The following is a 22,578-nucleotide window of genomic DNA, read 5'->3' as shown; positions in this document are numbered from 1 at the left end:
AAACAAAACAAAAAAAGAAAAAAACGAAAGAAACAAAGCAACCCCACAAACCTTTGTTACTCAGCAGGTCGCTAGGGGCAGAGAGAGCAGCTCAGTTCTTAAGGCTCATGTGGAGGGATTGGTGCTAGCAGTTGAAAGGCTGTCTTTTGACTTGTAAAACAGCAGCAAAATTGGCCACAGAGACTCTTATACAAAGAGGAATCAAGGGTTCCCCTTTCTGTGTTCAACCTTTATGCTAAAAATATTCTTTTCACTGGATAGAATGTCCAATTGAGTACATTTAGTTGGGGGACATTTTGAGTACTGGCCTTTTTAAAATCAAGCATTCATTTGACCTGAAAAATAATGCTCACATCCAATGAGAATATAGAGCAAATTAATATAACGTTCTATTCTTTGGTGAATAGGCTGTGATTGTGAGTTGCGTGTTTTTGTTTTTGTTTTTGTTTTTCCCCATTAATGCCAATAATACTCATTCTTCACCTTCTCCCTCCAAGAATCTCTGTAGAACAGCCTTTTGCAAGATGGCTGAGCCAGAAATTGTGTGTGCTATTGCAAAGAGCAAAGGTGACTAATTATACGTGAATTAAACTCCTGACTTTGTTTTCCTTAGCTCCTTGCTCTATGACACCAAGACAGAGTCCATTTGGCACAGAGGCATTGCCTATGGAATCTATTTGAATTTAGCCAATTGTGGGAAATAATGTTCTTTAGAGGAAAGATTTGGTTATTTTCTGATTGTTTTGGAATACTTCACCTTTACTTGCATGCTCATTAAATGGGCTATGATTATGCTTCTTTGTAGGGTTGCTTTGGGATATTGGGAAAGGGGAGCATGATTCAAGAGCAAATTGCTCTGATTAATGTTATATTTATAGTTTAGTCTATCAGGGTCATTTCCCTTGATGCCAGCCTTCTTTATGAAGACAAAAATACTGTGTCAGTGTCTCTCTATCCCTAGAAGAGGAAAGAGGCAAATGAGGAAAGGAAACAGTAATAAGAGTGAGGTACACATTTACTTATTTGCATATACATATAAATTTGGCTGCTTGGTGCTGTAAATATGTCTGGTCCAGACTTTTCTCCTCCTAGTCTGAAACTTCTCTTAGGTCACCTCAGTTCCCTCTTAAATTGTTTCTTCAGAAACAAATCCACCTCTGTTACACAATTTTATCTTGCTTCTATCTCTCCCCTGACCAAACTAAGCATCTGGTGGCACTACTTTCATTATTAAAATTTGAATTTTAAATCACACAAGATTGTGAAGCTTGAACCAAGGCCTAGTTTCTGTAAGTCTGGAAAGGGAAAGCACTCACAGAACACCTCTCCTTGAACAGGGATGAGTGAGATTACAGGTGTCTGTGACACTGGGCAAACAGAGGGCCCAGTAGTCTTAAATTACTGGAAAACAAGTTAAAACAGTTAATGTTTACCTGCTTTTAACAGTCACGTGTACATAAAGAAGACATTACCTCAGACTCAGTCATGACGCCTTTAGGAACCTTGAGGTGTCCTGTTTGATTCAGACCTCCCTCCTCAAGGGAGTATATAATTCCCTGAGCTCTTAGGTAGAAACAGGATGACCTTGTTTCTGAAAAGCTCCAAGTGACCAATGACCAAATTGGAGTAACTTTTTACGGATGGTGCTTAGTGCAATGTATTTAATATTCACTTTTAGGCTAATGTTAGAATTTTAGTGACTTGTTTCATGTATTCATCTCAGAAGTATTTAGTGAGTAGCTATATGATGATAAACGAATCAACACCTTTCCTCAAAATTATTAATAGCCAAGACTCAATGAGTGTTTGCAATGTGCCAGACACCATTCCAAATGCTTTGCTTTGCTTTTCTCAATTAATCCTTATAACAATCGTATGAAATAGGCACTATTAAAAGCTCCATTTTGCAGGTAAGGAAACCGAAGCAGAAGTAATCAATTTGTCCAAAGGCACAGAACTAGGATGTTGCAGAGCCTGGATCTGAACCCAGGCAATCTTTCTTCAGAGCTTGAATCCTTAACCACTGTACTTTTAAAAAAATTGTAACATACAAACAACATAAAGTTTCCTATTTTAACCACTTTCATGCATACGTTTCAGTGGTATTAATTACATTCGCAGTATTGTGTTACCATCACCACCATCCATAAATAAAATTTTTCCAAAAGCTCCCCATTCCCCTTTCCTTCCATCCCTGATAACCTGCAGTCTACTTCTGTCTCTATGTATTTGCATATTTTAGTTATTTCATATAAGTGAAATCATATAACATTTGTCCTTTTGTGTCTGGCTTATTTCACTCAGTATAATGTCTTCAAGGCTCATCCATGTTGTAGCTTGTACCAGAACTTTGTTCTTTTTTATGGCTGTATAATATTCCATTGAATGTCTGGAACACATTTTGTTTATCCATCCATCTGTTGATGGACACTTGGGTTGCTTCCACCTTTTGGCTATTGTGACTAATGCTGCTATGAACACTAGTGTACAAATATCTGTTCAAGTCCCTGCTTTCAATTCTTTTGGTTAACCATCGTACTTGATTACCATGGCCTCAAGTTTGTTGGCTTTAAAGAGAGAAGACAACATGTATTATGATAGAAGGAAGTGTAGTAATAAGAGCATTTAAGAGGTATTCCGACCCAAGCCACCTACCACCATGACACAAACTTCTATACAATCTCCCTGCTTTGTATTAGGCTCAGGAGCATGCCTGGGAAAGTACTTTAACATAATACACATGCACTAAGTTGAAACATATGCAAACTTGTAGATTAGTAGAGAAGAGAAGGTATCTCAGAAGAGTAGTCAGCTAGATTGAGACTAAGAACAGCTTTCTTAGCAGAGAACCTAAGGCTGGATAGAAGGGTGTATGAGGGAGGAGTGGGCAAAGAAGAATTTGGCAAAAGTTGGTTAGATCACAAAAGACCATGCAGCCATGCCAAGAAGTTAGGGCTTTATCTTAAAGGATTTGCGCTTTAGAAAGATCACTCTGTCTGTAGGATGGCGAATGGATTGAAAAAGGACAATACTGGAGACAAACAGACCAGTCAGGAGATGCTTACAGTAATTCTTGCTAGAGGAGATAGGGACTTGGTTCTAGGTGGCGTTAGTAGAAATGGACATAATTGAATGGATTCCAGAGATATTTAAGAGGTCTAATTGTCAGATTTGATTGGAAATGGGTCACAGAGGAGGGAGAAGATGAGAATGAACTCAAATTTCTGGCTTAGGCAATGGTTGAATGATAGAACAATTCACTGGTACAGGGCACCCAGGAGGAAGAGCAGGCTGGGAGGGGTGGTGAAGGGAATGTAGATGAGTTTGAAGCAGTTGTATTTGAAGTGCCTGTAGGACATCTGACTGGAAATGTTCAGGAGACAGGTTGGTATATATTTAGGCACAAAGCTCAGAAGGGAGATCTAGGCCAGAATTATGGATTTGGACTCATAGACAAATGGATGGTAGCTAAAGCCAAAGAAGTACATGATGCCACCCAGGGCAAGTGTGTACACTGAAAAATGAAAAGTCCCCAGTAGAGAACCCCAAGGGAAAGGAATGGCCGGTGAAGAGGAGCTTAAAAAGAAGAAAACACAGCCAGAAAGGTAGAAAGGAAACTAAGCCAAGCAAAGAGAGCAGTTCTAGAAAGAGACGGTGAACAATAGTGTCAAACACTGAGAGGTGAAGAAATAAAAGGAGTGAGCAGTGTCCCTACGATTTTGCAATAATGAGGTCATTGCTGTTCTTGATGAGAGCAGATTGAGGGAAGTGTTGATGGCATAGGCTGAGAAGGGGAAGAGAAAGAATGTGCAGGGGCCCTGGGGGCTTTGCTTTGCTTTGTTTGTTTTTTGTTAAGGCAGAGAATTAAGAATTTTAACTACCAACGAAAGGATTTAGTAGGGGAGAGAGAGGTAGAGAATGAAGAGAGAGGTAGAAATCAATAGAGCAAGATTCCTTAGAAAGTGGGAGGGTTTGGGATCCGAAGGGCAGGGGGGCATTAGCTGAAGAGAGGAGAAGAAACCCACTGAGAAACAGGATTGAATATGAATATGGGAAGCCAGGCTTTAGGTTCTGTGGTGGGAAGTTGAGATGGTTATCACCGGGTGGTTTGTACTTTCCCTATGAGCGAGTGTTGAGTCATTTGCTGAGAGTGAAGGGGAAGTGACATGCGTGAGTGGGAGGGATGGTTGAAGATTTGCGGAGAGTCGGGAATGTATGAGAGAGCTGCTTTGGAGAATAGAATGGAACATGTAACAAGGGTCCCAGCTGGGTCTAGGGTAGTTAGAGAACTTTCCCCACTGTGACACACACATTTTAGCCAAATTCACTGCTTTGTATGAGACCCAGGAGCTTGCCTGGAGAAGTACGTTAACGTAGTCCACAAATAAAGTTGAAACATATATAGACATGTCAGCTACTTGAATGGACATAGAATAAATATTTCTTTGATATAATATTCACTAACGATACATTGTAAGTGCTATGTTTTCAGTAGAAATGCAGACTCCACAAATCTCATTAGAGTTTAATATTAAGACATTGGAATAACTGGAATAAGGAAGTGGTATTGCCTGATGTTTAAAAGCACAGGCTCTGGAGTTGGGGTTCAGTCCTGGTTGGGCTTTATCTACAAGCTATGTGACCTAAAACAAAATAATCTCTTGTCCTTAAAATGGAGACCATAAGAGCACTAAGTTTATAGGGTGTTAAAGGAGATACTTATTGGTGGAATAATATTTTTTATGTATTTTTAAATAATTAGCCAAGTCTCTTTCTGGAACTATTCTTTGTGGTCTCTTCCTTGAAGGATTGCAGGAGTGGTGATGGTGGGGTTGGGGGCAAGTGAGGAAAATGAAGAAAAAGGAGTGGTCTTAATTTGGGAACTCCTAAATCCTTTAAGTAGATTATGTATGCAATACATCTGAGACCAATAACAAGGGAAGGATTGTCTCTGATTTTCCCTGAAAAATAGAGAAGATTCCTCCCTTCCTGGAGATAAGCAAAAGAAGCTGAGAAAAAGGTGTGTGTGTGTGTGTGTGTGTATAGGATGTCACTGGAGACAGGCCCAGACTTGAGAGAACCAAGCCCACAGGAATAAGGAACAGTTTAGCAAAGAGATGCTGTACTATCTACTGCTGTGTAACAAATTACCCTAAAACTTAGCAGCCAAAGAAAACATTCATTATCTCACACAGTTTCAGAGGGTCAGGAATCAGGAACTGAGTGGTTTTGGCTCAGGATTTCTCACGAGGTTGCAGTCAAGCCATTGGCTGTTGCTGCCGTCATATGAAGGCTTGACTGGGGCTGGAGGGTCTGCTTCCAAGCTCACTCACATGGCTGTTGGCAGGAGGCCTCAGTGCTTTGCCATGTGGGTCTCTCAATTGGGCTGCTCAAGACATGGCAGCTGGCTTCCCCCAGAGCAAGTGAAGTGAGGCAGAAAGAAAGGAGAGGGAGGGGAAGAGAGACACAGAGAATCGAAGAGACTAAGATGGAAGCCATAGTGTCTTTTATAACCTAATCTTGGTTATATCATTTCATCATTTCTGTGGTTCTATTGGTTGCACAGATCAACACTGATTCAGTGCGGGAGGGGACTATGCAAGAACATGGATCAGGAGGTGGGGATCAGTGGGTGTTATTTTGGAGACTGGTACCACAGAAACCATGAGGGGCATTGCTGCAGGAGCCAGGCACGAGTGGGTGCAGACAGTCTGGTTTCCCTGGAGTTTTGATCAGTGTCTGTGGCCTTGCCATCTCAGCTTCCCTTTGGCACCAGTTGAGGATGTCCCTTCTACAGCAGACATCCCTCGTCACACTGGGGACTTGCAGGAGGAGTAATGTCTCCCATGCTCTGAGACACTGCTTCATCCTGCTTACCCAGTGTGCAAGTCCCCCACTCTGCAAGGTCCCTGTATACATGTGAGCCCCAAAGAAGAAAGTCAGGACTTATCCATTGGTAGGGGATACTCAGGAACTCCATTCCCATCTAGGGCAGTAGTTAAACATATTCTGAATACATAATAATAGTGTTTATTTACTAGACACTGTGAAGTAGATATCATCCTTACCTTTCAGATGAGGAAATCAAGGCCCATAAAGGTTAAGTAATTTAGTGAAGGTCATAACTAAGATGTGGTGAAACCAAGATTTGAGCCCGCTCAAGCAGCTTCTAAATCCCTGATTTCAACCTCTACTCTACATGTATGTAAAGCACTTAGCACAGAGCTCGGCATTAGTAGATGTTCAGTAAATGTTGGCTATTATTATTAATTTTTCTCATTGGAGCAAAAGGTACCGTTTCTGGATTCAAGAGGTAAAAGAATTGGGGCAGTAATTTTGAAAGAAAAACATTATTATGCTTTTATACTGTTTTGTTGCTCTCATAAACTACCTGAGGAACTTCATACAAACTTACATTTGCCGCATAGTCATTTTGATGAATGTGCTCACTGGATTGCCATTGGTGTATTTAGATTGGCTAGAACTTCATGGATCTAACAAGTAGACACCATTTGTTTTAGCTTCTGTTTATATAATTTTAATAACCCAAAAGTCATTCTTTCAAATATTAGTGTCCTCTCTAAACAGGAGCTGCCGATGCTTCTTTTACCTCAACTACAACCCACACTGCTGCTTTCCTTGAGTTAAAAGAATTTGGATTCTGCTAGGTTTGAATTGTGCAACAACAAATCTTAGTTGTGTGATCATAGGCGAGTTACTCAACATTGCTGAGTTGCTGTTCCCTCATTTATAAAATGGGGCTATAATACTTACAGTGTTATTGTGGAGATTAAATGAGACCAGATATGTCAAACTTTATACACAGTGCTTACCACAGAGGAAGCTCTCAATAGCTACATGTCATTTTCCCTTTCCTCCCCCAAATGGAGTTTAATTGCTCCAGCCATTGTGGTCCCAGGTCATTTTCATTATGTCAGCTTTATGGCCCCTGAAATTTATCAGATGATATTTAAATGCATAGGAAGGGTGCCGACTGATATCTCTATTTTGTATTTTGTTTATACTCACGTCTGTCTCCCCCAGTATATTCCCTGGGTACAGGTTCTATTTCTTATTCATGTTCATATTTTTGTTCCCCGTAGTGCCTAGCAAAGTGGCTGGCACATAGTAGCATTTAAGATATATTTGCTGCCCAAATTGAAATCAAAGTATTGGGAAAGGATTTAAACTAAAACAAAGTAGGAAATGCTTGCATTAAAAGGAAAAGTAAATGAGTTTGGGGTGATGGGAAATTCATATTTCCAGGAAGTAAATCAGGTGCGCTGAATAGATTTTCATATTAGATATCATTCAATATCCTCTATGTGCAGTCAAATTAAATAACATTTCAGACCTTTAAAGAGATAATGGTGACAGAAATAGATTCATCTTTCTGAAAATATTTAATATTTTATTTCACAAGCTTAAATGATATGAACACCTAGTAGTGGAGAAATTATACCATTAATCATATTAATGACGTGGTTTCCCAGAGTGTTTCAGTTCTATTGTTGCTTAAAGAGATCATTTTTACAGAGAAAAAGGATTTACTTTAGAGGAAGCTCAGTTTGTATTTTCTATTCAACTCCTGGGGGTAACAAGGTAGAGCACAGAATTCTCGATAATATGAGTGGGACAATGAGTCCAAGATACTTTATATTCCTTGGTCTACTGTGGAAAGCCGCCTCCCGAATCGGGCCTAGCGTATGCGCTGCAGCCTGCTCTAGAGTTACCCCCGCCCATCGAGTGAGCCAAGATGGCGCCTGCATCCTGTTTCCGCATAGTGACGCATGTATCCGCCACCCGCTCCTACCAATCGAAATCCTGTATACGCGATACTAGCCTAGAAGCTTATTGGTTGTTAATTGTGTATAAAAGGTCTTACCCGGACGGGGTAGGGTGAGACAGCCCACAAGGAGCCGTGCCTGACGGCCACATCGAGGCTGCTCTCCCACGAGGCGCCGTGCCCCGTGTGGGAACCAGTAACACAGAATGTTCATCTAGCTGTAGTAAAGGGCTTGCTTTCACAACTGCCGTGTGGTTCGAGTCGTGATTCATGACCAGGTTAGTTCGCGCAGTCTGCATCTCTCTCTCTCCTTCCCTGTTTCCCCTCGCCGGCCGGGAACCGGGGACCGAGCGGGGCAGCGCCGGACAAGTGGTGGCCCGTACGGGGAAGCTCCTCCTCCTGCCTCGCTCTCGACGGTCCCTCTGTGAGGAGAGCAGCGCTGCGCGTCGAGCTTACGGCGGACTTCCCGCGCCTGATCAACGCGAGAAGGTGAGTGCGTCTTATTACATGATAGTTAGGGCCCGTGGGTTTTCAGGTGACCCCGGGGGACTCGGAAGAGCTCTCCGAGTGACTGAAGTATAGTGCCGACTGCAATCATGGGGCAGTCCGGAAGTTCACCTCTCTTAGCTCCCTTAAAGAACCTTTTGAAACAACGGGGTATCTCGGTCAGGAAAAGCTCCCTTCAGCGTTTTCTTGATGATGTTGATACTTTTACACCCCTAAGTTTGCCTTTACTGTGCCCTCTAGTAATCAAGAGGAGCCCTGTCAACGCTTTGAATGGACAGTCCTGCCCCAAGGCATGGCTAATAGTCCTACCATGTGCCAGCTGTATGTCGCTGCGAAGCTAGCTAGCACTCGGCAGCAGTTCCCTCAAGTGAAAATCATCCATTATATGGATGACATTCTCTTAGCCCATAGAGACACAGATCTTCTTAAAACAGTTTTGTCACATTTAGTCCTTAGTCTTAGAGAAGCTAACCTAGAGATTGCCCCTGAAAAAATCCAAATGACTGACATTACCACTTTCCTGGGGGCGAAAGTCGCACCCACTCATGTTTCCCCCCAAAAGGTGTCTCTCAGGCTAGACAATATACACACTCTCAATGATCTACAAAAACTCATGGGGGATATCAATTGGATCCGTCCATACCTAAAAATACCCAATGTCAAACTAACACCTTTGTTCGACCTGTTGAAGGGGGATTCTAATATAAACTCACCTCGAAGCTTCACTCCAGAGGCAAGGCGAGCACTATGCCAGGTGGAACAGGCGCTCAGTGGCGCTGCATTGAAGAGAATAGACCCTGATGAGCCTTTTGAAGCCTGCGTGCTGCCGACAGAATTACAGCCCACTGCGGTACTGTGGCAGCGGGGGCCGCTGCTCTGGGTCCACCCTGGAGTTTCCCCCAAAAAAGTCCTAGAGCACTATCCTACAGCGGTTGCAGACTTGGCCCTAGAATGCATTAAAAGGGCTGTGCAGCATTTCGGTCAGCAGCCCAAAAATCTCAGGGTGCCTTATTCTTCCCAGCAGCTTGAGATACTCACCGGATGCATAGATCAATGGGCCATTCTCCGGTGTACATTTCTTGGTCCCATTAACAATCAGTTCCCTAAGGCTCCTCTCTTGCAGTTTGTCACCCGGCACCCAGTGATTTTTCCCAAAGTAACCTCTCCTAGGCCACTAGCAGGCGCCCCCACCGTATACACGGACGGCTCCAGCTCTGGAACAGGGGCGTATTGCGTGGAGGGGGACACTCCTAAAACAGTGCTCTTCCAACCACAAAAGCCTCAATGGGTAGAACTGCAGGTTATCATTGCAGTCCTGGAAAGCCTTTCCGAGCCCTTAAATGTCGTCTCGGATTCTGCTTATGTTGTGAACTCTGTACAAATTTTAGAAACGGTGGGCATTGTTAAACATTCCTCTACAGTAAGGACGTTCTTTGCCAAACTACAGGAGGTTATATGGACCAGGCAACACCCTTTTTACATAACCCATATTAGAGCCCACACAGGTTTGCCTGGCCCTATGGCCCAGGGGAACCATAGCGCAGATGTAGCCACTCGACAGCTGCACATCTTTCCGACGCTGGTACCGTATCAACAAGCCCGAGAATTCCATGCCAAGTTTCACATCAATGCAGGTACCCTAGCTAAGCGGTTCAGCATACCACGTGCAGCTGCTCGAGATATTGTCCGAGCCTGCAACAATTGTGCAGAGCAGAGAGCAGTCCCCTCGGTTGGGGTCAACCCTAGGGGTCTCACCCCAGGGGATACTTGGCAGATGGATGTCACTCATCATTCAGAGTATGGTAAGATCAAGTACTTACATGTGTCGGTGGACACATGCTCCCAAGTTTTATTTGCCTCTGCTGAACCAGGAGAAAGAGTCTCCCACGTCATTGCACACTGCCTTGCTGCATGGGCAGCTTGGGGTAAGCCAAAGACGTTAAAGACGGATAACGGGCCTGCCTACACTAGTAAATCCTTCCAAAAATTTTGTGACAACATGGATGTCCAATTAAAACATGGCATCCCCTATAACCCTCAGGGGCAAGGAATCATTGAAAGAGCACACAGATCTCTCAAAGACTTGCTTAAAAAACAGAAAGAGGGTATAGGCCACGGCCTGTCCCCAAAAGCTCGACTGTCTGTAGCCTTGCTCACATATAATTTTTTAAACGAAAATTCACAAGGAATGACACCTGCCCTGCAACACACCACCCCGAGTCCTCCGCATAGAGGTCTAGTCCGTTGGAAGGATGTCCTGTCGGGGCAGTGGAAAGGCCCTGACCCGGTGCTCAGCTGGGCCAGAGGCTCTGTTTGTGTTTTTCCCCAGGAACCAGGACGTCAACCAGTGTGGGTTCCGGAAAGACTGGTGAGAACCGTGACATCACCTGAAGAAGCCAAGGAACAGCTGTCAGAAACGCCAACGAATATACAACCTGAACCATTAGACCAAGCCTCCGACCCTGCTGATGATGGCGACGACCGACAAGACGATAATAGTAGGACTGACCACCCCGCGGTTGCCCAAAAAGAGGATCGGTAACTCTGTTCTTTGCTCTCCTATAGCAATCCTTCTAATCTGCCTTTTTCTTTTTAGTGGAACTATATTTCCTCCACAAGCTTCAACGAGTCCTTCCCCCTCACCAATGACACACTGATCCTCTCTTTTGCTAACCTCTCTGTCAAGGTTGTCAACACCACAGTTGCGGCGAATGCTACTTGTGAAACTGGTAATGGCGAGTTAAGTAAGGGAGTCTTGCTTGAATTTCTTAACGTTACAGGGAAGAGCCGCCAGTCTTGTGAAGGGATCTTGAGTAAAAAGGAGACTCAAAGGTGCCTTTTCCTTCCAGGGCTTGCTCCTACAGTCTGCAACCGTTCCAAAGACCCGGATGCCTCGCCGCCCCGCTATCCTAGTGTATCGCCCAAGTTATATCTGGCTCCCCGTCAAGGCAACCGACTGGGTTGGCCCTGTTTCTCAAGTTGTTTCACTTAACAATATCCCCTTCTCTAAGTCTAGGCGTCCAAGAGGCATAAAAGAATGGCTATCGAATGCTGCCAGTGTAGCTTCCTCTTTGTTTGTCCCAACGATCGGGCAGGCTGTGCTACAAGCATGGACAGATCGGCGGCTCGCCATAGCGATGGAAACGGTGAATGGCTTGGTCAACCTTACCCGAGACGTGCTACGCCGCCACAATCAGATGCTGAACTTAAATTTCCAGGCCATTCAGAAACTCCAAGCGGAGATAGATGAACTTGGACTGGAAACAGATGGACTCTGGAGAGTGCTTCAGCAAACATGTGACACCCGGTGGCTTACGGTTAAACTCTGTGTCACTCCTGTCAGGGCCAACGTGACCGGAAGCATTTCCAGAGTCTCTGATTGGCTGAAAAGGTCATATTTTCCTGAATTTGTTAATCTCTCCCAACAGGTGGAATCTAGTTTAGACACAATTGGGGGGATCAAGTTAAAACCCGTTAAAGTCGATCTCTCCGGGTTAGGCGAGGTTCTACAGAAACTATTGCACAGTGTTTCTTCCTGGTTCTCTTGGCCCAATTTAACTAATTGGATCCTCATTGCAGTGGGATTATTGGTGGGATTAGTCGTTGTTAAATGTTTGCTAGAACGCCTGTTTCAAGCGCAGCAGCAATTGCGTGTTACCACTATGATGGCTATGACTCCCACCTCTGTTACCCCCGATAGTGACCGATTTATTAACCATACCCCTTCCTGGTCGCCTCAGGTGGGGCGCTTTGGAGCAAAATTTGTAGCGAATCGCATGGCTGTTTCTCGGGTGTAAAAGGCGACACCAGTAGTCATAATTTTGTCTCAGGTGGGTCTCTAGGGCAGAGTCCTAGTTGTGGCCAGACTGGACCCTAGCCATTGCACAGAGACACCTAGTGACACCCCCGACTCTGGTTACTGCTGTTCCTGCCCCCGTCGTTGTTCCCCAGTTGCCAGGCAAAGCACTGCAGGGAGAGTCACGTTGCTTCCAGCTTACGGACTCTCCGGTCTCCATATGACGTGAGCATTCTGGTTGGTGCTAGAGGCTCCGCCGCTGGATGGCTGAGGCCTAGTCCAGACTCCCCAAAGCACCAAAGAGGTTGTGAACCATTTGGGTTCACGGGAGCACGCTCATCACTGGAGACACTGGGTCAAAAATAAATAAGAAAGGGGGAGATGTGGAAAGCCGCCTCCCGAATCGGGCCTAGCGTATGCGCTGCAGCCTGCTCTAGAGTTACCCCCCGCCCATCGAGTGAGCCAAGATGGCGCCTGCATCCTGTTTCCGCATAGTGACGCATGTATCCGCCACCCGCTCCTACCAATCGAAATCCTGTATACGCGATACTAGCCTAGAAGCTTATTGGTTGTTAATTGTGTATAAAAGGTCTTACCCGGACGGGGTAGGGTGAGACAGCCCACAAGGAGCCGTGCCTGACGGCCACATCGAGGCTGCTCTCCCACGAGGCGCCGTGCCCCGTGTGGGAACCAGTAACACAGAATGTTCATCTAGCTGTAGTAAAGGGCTTGCTTTCACAACTGCCGTGTGGTTCGAGTCGTGATTCATGACCAGGTTAGTTCGCGCAGTCTGCATCTCTCTCTCTCCTTCCCTGTTTCCCCTCGCCGGCCGGGAACCGGGGACCGAGCGGGGCAGCGCCGGACAGTCTACTGTCTAGTCATACCTACAGGATAAAATGCAAACCTTGGGTCAACTCAACTATTTTCTTTCTCCATGCCCACATCTGTCTGGACAACAGTCACTTGACAGCCAGGGGTTGCTGCTTCCTGTTTGGGTGTGCTGTGGCTTTTTTACATTCCTTCTCAGTTGAACTGCCTTTCATTGAGCTTTGGGGCTCTCTCTTTCTCTGGCCTGTAGAGAAATTCCTGGTCATGCACACGTCTTGGGATGGTGCAGGGTAGGGATTTCTCCTACAGAAGAGCTCTTTGAGCCCCTTTCAGTGTTATATGGATGCACAGGCTCCTTCAAGGATAGACTAAGGAACCGAGTCAAGCTCTATACTATAATCATCTTTATCTTCCTTCAGTTCCTGTTGATGAGTCAGATTCACTGTTCCAGTCTCCTCCCTCCCTCATGGTGATTTTTTCCTCTTAAGGGTCCTAGTGTCCACCTCTGCAGTCTGGCTTCTATTGTGAGGGTAGGCAATGAGATAGGAGATGGGGTGGGGTTCAGAGAGTGAGTGAGGAGATCTGTCATGCACATCACTTGGTTATGTGTTTTGTTTTGTTTTGTTTTGTTTTTTAGTGAAAAGTTTCCTGGTTTGTTTTTAGACAGAGTCAAAATGTTCCTATATCAAAACAGCCACATCAAGGCAACCACATCAAGATATTCCTGGCATCAAAATGACTGTATCAAAGCTGTGTGTTAAGCAAATTGGCTAAGTCAAAACAGCATGTATCAAAATGGCCCATATCCTATATCGGCACAAGATTTGCCATCAAGGGAATGCTTTCTAGAGGGTCAACGCTGTTTAAAGATGAGAATAAAAAATTGTATTTCTTTCCATTAATGCTTCCACCATCACTTGGGAGCTGGACTTACCCACAAGGAACTGAATGACAGAGGTACCATTCCTTACTCCTAGAGATCAATGACTTCTGCAAAAAGGAATTAGCTAAAAATTAACAAAGACAATCCTGCTTCTACCATGGAAATTGTGAAACTTCCATATTAATTTTATAATCATGCCTCTACACTTTGTTCTAATCACAAAGATCTTTTGGAATTATTTACTGAGGATCAGCCAAAAAAATTGATGCCAACATAGGGACAGCCTGGAGCCGCTTGTTCAGTGCCTACCACTGTGTGTTGGATGAAGCCTGGAAGAACCACAGCAAATGTTAATGCTCTGATCTGCTGCCTTGGCAAATGCTCAAATACATTGCAAAACCCTTCTTGGAAGGTTTGATGGTCTAAACCTTTCTTGGTTGTATCTTAAGGCTAACAAAGTTTATAGATTGAGCAGAGTCTTAACTGGACATAGAATAAATAGTAGACATGGCTCTGTCCCTAACTATTGTTGACCACTTCATCTTTGACTTCTGAGGTTCTGTCCTCTCTTGGTGTTCATCCTGCCTCACTGGCTCCTCCTTCCCATACTCTGAGTCTCTCTTTTCTCTACCTGACCTCTAAATGTTGGAGTACCTCAGTGCTTATTCCTGGGTATTCCTCTCTAACTCTCTCCCTAGGAGATCTCATTCCAGTTCTGTGTGCTGATTACTCCAATTATATATTTCTAGTCCTAGCCTCTCCCCAGAACTCCAGATTTGTATATCCTATATCACCATTTGAATGTCAAGAGGCATTCCGAGCTTGTAGGTCCAAAATGGAATACTAGATTTCCATACCCGAACCTGTTCTTCTAGTCTTCTCCATCTTAGTGTCAAAATGAACTATAGGGTTGGCCAAACCACAAATATCACTTTTCCTGGATTCTTTCTTCTCATCTCATATATGTATACACCATCAGCAAATACTATTATAGTTCTACCTCCAAAATCTATCCTGACTACATCTTCTTCCTTCTCTCTCTACAACCACCACCATAGTCCAAGCTGCCTTAATATCTTACCTGGTGTCCTAGTTTGCTAATGCTGCAGAATGCAAAACACCAGAGATGGATAGGCTTTTATAAAACGGGGGTTTATTTCACTACACAGTTACAGTCTTAAGGCCACAAAACGTCCAAGGTAACACCTCAGCAATCGGGTACCTTCACCGGAGGATGGCCAATGGCGTCCAGAAAACCTCTGTTAGCTGGGAAGGCAGCTGGCGTCTGCTCCAAAGCTCTGGCCTCAAAACGGCTTTCTCCCAGGACGTTCCTCTCTAGCAAGCTTGCTCCTCTTCAAAACATCACTCCCAGCTGCACTCAGTGAATTTCCTCTCTCTGAGTCAGCTCATTTATATAGCTCCACTGATCAAGGCCCACCCTGAATGGGTGAGGCCATGCCTCCATGGGAACATCTCATCAAAATGATCATTACCCACAGCTGAGTGGGGCACATTCCAAGCAAATCTAACCAGCACCAAAAACGTCTGCTCCACACAAGACCACAAAGATAATGGCATTTGGGAGACACAATACATTCAAACCGGCACACCTGGTCTCCCCATTTGGTTGCATAACTGGCTCCTTCTCATCACTTAGCTCTCAGATACCAGGTCATTGCTCAAACGGGCTTCCCAAACTACCCTATCTGAAGTAGCCATCTCTCCCCCAGCTTGTTCTCTTTCAACTTACTGTTGGTTTTCTTAACAGAACTTATCACAATGTGTAATTATCTATTACCTTCCTATTGACTGTATCATTCACTAGAAAATAAGCTCCATGAAAGTAGGGACTTTTTTCTGTTTTCTTTTATAAAATTTCTTTTTATTAGAGAAATTGTGGGTTTACAGAACAATCACACATAAAATACAGATTCCCACATACCACCCTATTATTAACACCTTGTGTTGGTGTTACATTTGTTAGAATTGATGAAAACATATTTTTATAATTGTACTATTAACTGCAGTCCATGGTTTAATTTAGGGTTCACTGTTTGCATAGTGCAGTTTCATAGAATTTTTTAAAAAACTTATTCTATTACCACATATGCACTCTAACATGTCCCTCTTTAACCATATTCAGATACATATTTCAGTGCTGTTAATTATATTAACAATGTTGGGCTACCATTACCACCATCCATTACCAAAACATTTCCATTGTTCCAAATAAATACTCGACATTCCAAGCCTTAACTACCCATTCCCTATTCCCGCTACGTCCCCAGGTATTCTAGATTCTGACTCTATGAGTTTGCTTATTCTAATTATTTCATACCAGTGAGATCATGCAGTATTTGTCCTTTTGTGTTTGGCTTATCTTATTCAACATGTTGTATTCAGGGATCATCTATGTTGTTGCATGAATCAGAACTTCATTCTTTTTTACAGCTGAATAATATTCCATATATATATATACACACATACAATATTTTGTTTGTCCATTCATTGGTTAATGGATGGGTGGGTTGCTTCCATCTTCTGGGAATTGTGAATAATGATGCTATGAACATCAGTGTGCAAATATCTGTTTGAATACTAGCTTTCAATTTTTGGAGGTATATAACTGTAAGTGGGATTGCCAGGTAATATGGTAATAATACTATACTTAACTTTCTGAGGAATTGCCCAACTGTCTTCTGCAGCCACTGCCACATTTTACATTGCCACCAGCAATACATTGTAACACATGTATTTTTCCACATCCCCTCCAACCCTTTAATTTTCCATTTTTAATGGGTGTGAAATGCAATGGTTTATTTTTCCATTCTAGTGGGTGTGAAATGATTTCTCATTGTGGTTTTGAGATGCATTTCCCTGATGACTAATGATGTTGAGCATTTTTTCATGTGCTTTCTGTCCATGTGTATATCTTCTTTGGAGAGAAGTTCTTTTGCCCATTTTTAAAATAGGTTGTTTGTCTTTTGTTGTCAAATTGAAGGATTTATTTATATATTCTGGATATTTAACCTTTATTGGTTATGTGGTTTCCAAATATTTTCTTGCATTTTGTAGGTTTTCATTTTACTTTGATGATGAAGTCCTTTGAAGCACAAAAGTTTTTAATTTTGATGAAGTCCTATTTATCTATTTTTTTCTTTTGTTGCTTGTGCTTTGGCTGTAAAGTCTAAGAAATCATTACCTAACACAAGATCCTGAAGATGTTTCCCTATGTTTTCTTCTAGGAGTTTTATAGTTCTGATTCTTATATTTAGGTCTTTGTTCCATTTTGAGTTGATTTTTATATAAAGTGTGAGGTAGGGGAGTCCTTCCTTCTTTTGTAAATGGAGATACAGTTTTCCCAGCAGCATTTGTTGAAGAGACTATTCTTTGTCAATTGAGTTGTCCTGGCATCTTGTAAAAAATCATTACCCTTTATCATGTTGTAGAAATTTCCTTCTATTCCTAGTTTTCTAAGGGTTTTTATCAAGAAGGGATGCTGAATTTTGCCAAATGCCTTTTCTGCATCAGTTGAGATGATCATGTGGATTTTTTCCTTCAATCTGTTAACATGGGGTATTACATTAATTCATTTTTTTATGTTGAGCCACCCTTGCATACCAGGGATAACTCCCACTTGATCATGGTGTATAATTCTTTTAGTGTGCTGTTGGATTTGATTTGCTTGTATTTTTGTTGAGGACTTTTGCATCCATATTCTTATAAGATATAGGTTTGTAATTTTCTTTTCTAGTGGTATCTTTATCTGGCTTTAGTTTGAGGGTGATGTTGACCTCATAGAATGAATTAGGGCATGTTTTCTTTTCTTCAGTCTTTTGGAAGAATTTGAGCAGGATTGTTGTTAAGTCTTCTTGGAATGTTTGGTAAAATTCCTCTGTGAAGCCATCTGGTTCTGGGCTTTTTGTTGTTGTTGGGATTTTTTTTTTTTTTTGAATTCTGTAAACTTTATTTTCGTCATTGGTAAAGGAGAGGTAATAGTACCTATGTCACTGCATTGTTGTGAGATTAAATCATTGTAAAGTGCCAAATACAGAATCAAAATGATCATTCAAATGGTGGCTGGTATTGGAATTACTTAGAACAACTTTGAGGTTCTTAATACATATTACCAAAATTACATTTGCAACATTACACCCATCAACAGTTATGAGGTTCAAATTCATTTGAAGTGGGTGAGAGAGAAATGGAATTGGAGTATGAATAGGCAGCATTAAAACATTGGGGGTCCTTGGTTGTTCAAAAATTTATCATCTTAGGACCTACAATGAGATTCAGTACAGACAACTCATGACAGAAAAATTTTACTAATCAACGGACCCTCAAGCAAATAGTCTCACTAAAACATCCCTTAACGCTAGCTTCTATAAACATCCTTATCAGATTCTCTGATTTCAGACATGGTTTCAAAAACATAATGCAAGTTGATTGCAAAGTAAAATGGCAAATCTTATTTATATAATGTGCTAAAGTAGAACTGCTTTTACCAAGAGCAAAACCGTTATCAAATGAGGATCTGACAGATTTAGATCCGACAAGTAACAGAGAATCTTCAAGAATGATTTCAGGAGAGGTGTTTCAGAAAATAATTTGAGTATCAACTAGAAGAGAGGCCCATAAGGAATTTAATGAGGTTTTCTAATACTTTCAGAAAAATTTTAATAGACTCCCTTTATGATGATGTTGTAACTCAAAGATAACGAATGTTTTACACATACACATATACACATCCACTAAATACACATACACACTTTTGATTCTTTAAGAATTTAAAATATAATCTAAAACTTGTTTTTCTTAGTCTGTTTTGTCCCTTAAGGTAAGATCTCAAGACTTGCTGTGGACCACTGTGGGTTCCACGGAATTCCTTCCCCGCTTTCTGTGCTTCCGTCCTTTTCAGTCTCACCAAAGAAAACACTTCAGAATTTAGGAGTGGGAAGGATATTATCGAATAGTTCTAGTTTACATTCAAGGTAATCAACCTAAAACCTTAAAACTTTTAACTGTTACTCATATTCAGTCCTCACAATATACTTTATAACAACAGCTGCTTTGTTTTTTTAAATAACAATAGTCTTGAGAGTGGATAAATGACTCAAATATGGGGAGAAAGTGTAACTTGTCTTTATATTTTTATTTATTTTTCTAATGTCTACTTTTTGTTTTCTAATATACATATTAGCACAGGAGTACATACATACGATTTATACAACTTCATATAGGGGCTGTGTACATGATTTATTTTTCAGTAGGATGCAAAATCAAATATTTGGAAGGCCTGTGGTTGAAGAGGGTTGAACTGGGGTTGGTTCCCAATCTTAGCAAACTGGGAAGTGAATCCTTTCTCTTTTCATTCTACTGAAGACTCATGAAGTAAGAAAGCCAGTCTGCTGGACTGCTCTATTTATTTCAGTTGAAATCAAGTACTGGCACATGTTTCTGCTCCATTTCATACCTGCAAGTTAGGCCCTTATGGTGCTGGCCTCCAAGCATCTTGCTAAACTGCAAAGGCAATATAAAGGTGACTATTCTACTTGGTGTAATATTATATCCTTTAGTAAATTGAGGTTATCCAACCAGTGAGAACTGATTAAATTGTTCTCTCTCAGTCCCAGGAAGCAATTAACCACTAACTAAATGTTAGCTTAGAAGTTTAGAAAGAGTTGTAACAGATAAGTGAAATCAGTAGTTAAGATTTTTATAAAGTTTAAACTCAAAAACTCCAACAATGATTACAATTGGTATTTGTTTAAAGTAATACATTTGTAGACCAAACAGTTCTTAAATTGTACATTTTAGGTTTTATAAACTTCATAAAAATACTTTGGGGACAGCTGCACCCACATTTCAATTACATGATTATTTTTTTGCCCATCGTTCTCTCTCTTTTCTTTCTCGAATAACCTCTTTCAGATATGGTTCGAGATAGAATTTATCCTCCTCATATTTTGTCCACTGCTCTTTAGGCAAGATCTGCTATCTCATGCTCAGGTCCAGTGCTCTCTTAATGAGAAACACCCTGTCATTATAAAGGTTCTCAGGAAGCCTTCTTATGGCCTCTTTTACATCTTCATTCTCAGCTATTGTATCATCTCTCATTAACCCCAGTTTATTGAACCCTACAGCATTGCAATACCATTTTTAAATACCATCCAGCCACTGGCCTGGTGCTGCAACAGCAGGGTGAACTACCATTTTGACCTGTTGGGATGTTTTTGATTACTGATTCAATCTTTTTGCTGGTGATTGGTTTGTTGAGGTCTTCCATTTCTTCATGAGTCAGTGTACATAGTTTGTGTGTTTCTAGGAAATTGTCCATTTCATCTACATTGTCTAACTTATTAGCATACACTTGTTTACATTCCTTTTGTAGTTCTTTTTATTTCAGTGAGGTTGGTAGTAATATCCCCCTCTTCACTTCTGATTTTAGTTACTTTTGTCCTTCCTCTTTGTTTCTTCATTTGTCTAGCTAAAGCTTTGTCAATTCTATTGATCTTTTTAAAGAGTCAACTTTTGGTTTTGTTGATTCTATTGTTTTTTTGGTTCTTTATTTATTTCCTCCCCAATCTTTGTTATTTCCTTCCTTCCTTCTGCTTGCTTTGGGTTTAGTTTGCTGTTCTTTATCTAGCACTTCCAGTTTGAGGTTAGGTGTCTGATTTGAAATCTTTCTTCTTCTTCTACTTTTTTTTAAAAACATTTTTTTTTCTTTATTAGAGAAGTTGTGGCTCTCCAGAACAATCATGCATAAAATATAGGATTCCCATACACCACCCTATTAGTAACACCTTGCATTGGTGTGGAACATGTGTTACAACTGATGAGGGCACATTTATATAATTGTATTATTATTATCTATAGTCCATGGTTTAAGTTAGTGTTCGCTGTTTTGTAGTGTAGTTCCATAGATTTTTTTATCTTAAAAAATTTATTTGAAGTATCATATGATATGGTAAAGAATATAAAATCTTAAGTACAGAGCTCCAGCTTTTTTTACAAAGTAAACACCAATCCTGTACCATTACTACCTGGATTAAGATACGGAATAACCACAACACTCTCAAAGTCTCTTTCAGGTTCCCTCCCAAGTCTCCTGCAGAAGGTAACCTCTATTTTAATTTCTATCTCCACAGATTAATTTTGTGGGCTTTTGAATTGTATGTTTACATAAATGGAACCATATAGTGTATTTTTGTGCCTGGATTTGTCCACTCAGGATTATGTCTGGGAAGATCTAGGCTGCATGTAGCAGTTCATTCTTTTTTCATTGCTGTGTAGTACTCCTTACATGAATATAACACAATTTATCCATTTATCCATTTTCCTGTTGTTGGATGTTTGGCTTGTTTCCAATTTGGGTCTGTTACAAATAATGGTGCTATGAACAGTTTTGTATGTGTATTTTGGAAGACATATGTAAACATTTCTATTAGGTAGATCACTAGGAGTAGAACTGCTGGATTATAGGGTATAGGTATGTTCTGCATCTGTAGATAATGCCAAAAAAGATTTCCAAAGGTGCTGTGCAAAATTTGCTCTCCTATCAGCAGTGTATCAGAGTTCTTATGTTCCAGGTTCTTGCCAACCCTTGGTGTTGTAATTCTAGTGGGTGTGTAGTGGTATCTCTTTATGGCTTTATTTGCATATCCTTGATGACTAATGAAGATAAACATCTTTGCTTCTGTTTATTGGAGTTCCATAGATTTTTAATGAAATTTTTATTCTGTTACCATATATACAGTCTAACATTTCCCTTTTTAATCACATTCACACACATATATATATATATAACATTTCAGTGATGTTAACAATGTTGTACTACCATCAACACCATCCATTACCAAACATTTCCATCACTCCAAATGGGACCCCTGTGCATTTTAAGCCTTAACTTCCCATTCACTATCCCATCTTTCCACCCCCCAACCCCCATTCCCTGGTAATGTATATTCTAGATTTGGAGTAGGAATGCTTTTTTAAATCATGCAAAGATCTGGAGTAGGAATGCTTTTTTAAGACAGGAAAGGGATGAAAAATTAAAATTTGTACATGAGAAAAGATACCATAAACAATGTGAGAAGACACAGGTTTCCAATTCAAATAACTGACAAAACATTAGAGTACAGAACCTACAGAGAAGTGACTTTTATAAACCGATAAGAAAAAGACAAAAATTCAGTAGAAAAAAATCAAAGGATGTGAACAGGCAATTCAAAGTAGTAAAACCCAAATTGTCAATAGGATATAAAAAGATGCTTAATCTCTCTATTAAACAGGGAAATGTGAATTTAAAAATTAAATAGTTTTTCACCTCTATGAGAATGGCAAAATTAAAAACCTGCAATGCTGAATATCGGCAAGGATGGAAAGATATGAAATTCTCTTACTCTGCTGATAGAAAAGTTAATTGCCACAACCTCTTTGGAGAGCAATTTGCTATTATTTTTTAGAGTTGAATATGTGTATACCCTACTATCTAGTAATTCAATTTCTGGACCTATATCTAAAGAAACACATGCACATATGAACAAGGAGACATGCCTTAAGGATGGTCACTGCTTGTGCCAGTTTGAATGTATTATGTCCCCCAAACGCCATTATCTTTGATGAAATCTTGTGGGGCAGACATATTATTGGGGATTAAATTGGAACATTTGGATTAGTTTGTTTGCATGGAAATGTGCCCCACCCAACTGTAGGTGATAACTCTGATGAGATATTTCCATGGAAGCATGGCCCCACCCATTCAGGGTGGGCCTTGAT

General features: G+C 41.3%; 1 pseudogene; it reads right to left on the bottom strand.

Annotated features, from left to right (window-relative positions):
- Positions 1-19,677: 19,677 nt before the first annotated feature.
- LOC119516536 lies at positions 19,678-20,013 on the bottom strand (annotated as a pseudogene).
- Positions 20,014-22,578: the final 2,565 nt, after the last annotated feature.

The sequence above is a fragment of the Choloepus didactylus genome, chromosome 2 (genome assembly GCF_015220235.1).
Source record: "Choloepus didactylus isolate mChoDid1 chromosome 2, mChoDid1.pri, whole genome shotgun sequence".
NCBI classification, from domain to species: domain Eukaryota; kingdom Metazoa; phylum Chordata; class Mammalia; order Pilosa; family Megalonychidae; genus Choloepus; species Choloepus didactylus.
Note: the sequence above shows the minus strand (reverse complement) of the source record. Positions and strands in the feature narration are given on the sequence as shown.